Here is a 2,359-nt window from a genome sequence, read left to right as displayed (position 1 = left end):
TCCATCTGCCAAGTGTGTTCTGGTTACATAGTACACTGTGGCTTCTGGGGTCACACTCAGCTGAGGCTGTGGGTCCACAGAGCACTCATCAGGCTGGGCTATGGTGGTGGTGGCTCTACTCAGGAAGCAAAGCAGTTACCAGCACATTCAACAGTGTATTGAATCTTTTAAATATCAAAGTGAGAAACAAGAAGGCAACACAATGTCATCAGAAAGATGTTAGGAAGTAAGGACAGCTGTGTAAAGCTTGAGGCTGAAAAGTGGCTTGCCAGCTTCATTTCTTCAGCTTCTTGGGTAGTGGGCGCCGGAACAGTAAGATGTGAGTTCATGGATCATATAATGGATCCAACCCTGACTCTGTTGAATGCCAAGATTCCTCCATTCAGATTCAGACATCAAATGGGTTTTAGGGACCAGCTTGGCTATGTCCTTGGGCAGCATGACATGCCGATACTCAAACTCCTCGTCGTCGTATATGTTCGAATAGTAAATGTGTTTGTGCGACATGATCCCTCCATCTGCTAGCCTTCAGCCCCGCGCTGCCAACCTCCAAGCAACTCTAAACCTCTTTTCTTTATAAATTACCCTGTTTTCGGCCGGGCGCGGTGGCTCACGCCTATAATCCCAGCACTTTGGGAGGCGGAGGTGGGTGGATCACGAGGTCAAAAGATCGAGACCATCCTGGTCAACAAGGTGAAACTCCTTCTCTACTAAAAATACAAAAATTAGCTGGGCATGGAGGTGTGAGCCTGTAGTCCCAGCTACTCGGGAGGCTGAGGCAGGAGAATTGCCTGAACCCAGAAGGCAGAGGTCGTGGTGAGCCGGGATCCTGCCATTGCACTCCAGTCTGGGCAACAACAGCGAAACTCCATCTCAAAAAAAAAAAAAATTGTTCTGTTTTTATTAGCAGCATGAGAATGGTCTAATACAGAATCATCAATGAATATATTTAAAGCACTGAGCAAATCTATACTTCATATGGTGTTAAAGTCCATTCTAAAAGTTTCTCCCTTGGCCTTCATGTGAACAATGTTAGAATTTTAATTTTTAATGTTTATAGTTTGGTTGTTTGTAAAACACTAATAATTTTTGCTATAGAGAATAGAGCAAAATACCAATATAAGTTTAAACTTTATATACTTTATATGTGCTAGTGTTTTGTTATAACTTCAATTCATTGGGACTTCTAATATTTCTGTATAATATGTAATTATATGATTTTACAATTCATCTACCTTTAAAAACACCTTTAATAAGTATGTGGCCTTGATGATGAAATGCAAAATTTCATACAAATAATGACATTTTAATTTTGTGTTATAACGTTGATTCTATTGGTTTTACAGAGAACAAAATGTTTGTTTATGCTCTAGTGACACAGTTGCAGTCAGATTTTCTCCAAAGTTCTTATCTTGAAAAGTTGTCTAATAGTGTGTAAATTGCAAAGAACTTAAATCATGAAAAAAATGTTATTTAAAAAACTAGTTAAGTTATTTAAAATTGCAAATAGATACCTAGATACGTATATCAGGTGCATGTAAATAAATATGTGTTTATGAATACGTACATATAAGTCCTACATTCAAAAAAATATAATCAGTATACATGCACACACACTTTATCAACTTTTTTTCACATACACAAAAGATCACAAGGAGAAAGTTCAGATTTAGATTTCTTGTTGATTTTAAGGAGAAATAGGCAGACAAAAACAACTATCAAAACAGTTATATGAGAAAAAATATTTCAACAACAAAATAAAGTAAAATAGTAATTTAGAGAAAGTAATTTGTTCTCAGATAATAATAAATTTCTACTGAAGATTTGGGGACATTTTCAATCAAAACTAAATTTAGACTAATTTTCTTTCATTGAAAAATTACAAAATAGAAACGTCATAGTTTTTTTCAAAAAATATTTATTTTACCTGCCTTAGTAATTCGCTCATTTGAAACAAACATTTACGTATTAAAATTTTTATTTTGTATGTGCTTATGTTGATTTATATATGTAGAAATATATTTAGAAATATTATATACTTAGTTCATATCACTTACTCATAATTACCAAAACTTTCATTTCTCTTAATTTGCATCACTTTCAGCTTTTTTAAATCTCTTATTTTCAAAAGAAAAAAGAATTTACTTTTCTATTGGTTCTTCATAGTTTTGTCATAACTTAGACAAATATCTAAAATAATGTCACTAAAAGATGTCCCTGTAATTTTTAAAATTTATTTATGAAGCTTTTAAAAAATAAGTTTATGGAACACTTTTTTTTATTTAGAAATTGAAAACCAAAATAATATGTGTGTTAGATTTCTGTGAATTACATTTCCACTAACTATTGATATTAATAA

General features: G+C 33.5%; 1 pseudogene; it reads right to left on the bottom strand.

The window, feature by feature from the left end:
* Window positions 1-210: 210 nt before the first annotated feature.
* Window positions 211-768, bottom strand: LOC100388126 (cyclin-dependent kinases regulatory subunit 1 pseudogene; annotated as a pseudogene).
* Between the last annotated feature and the right edge of the window lie 1,591 nt (window positions 769-2,359).

The sequence above is a fragment of the Callithrix jacchus genome, chromosome 8, assembly GCF_049354715.1.
Source record: "Callithrix jacchus isolate 240 chromosome 8, calJac240_pri, whole genome shotgun sequence".
NCBI classification, from domain to species: domain Eukaryota; kingdom Metazoa; phylum Chordata; class Mammalia; order Primates; family Cebidae; genus Callithrix; species Callithrix jacchus.
Note: the sequence above shows the minus strand (reverse complement) of the source record. Positions and strands in the feature narration are given on the sequence as shown.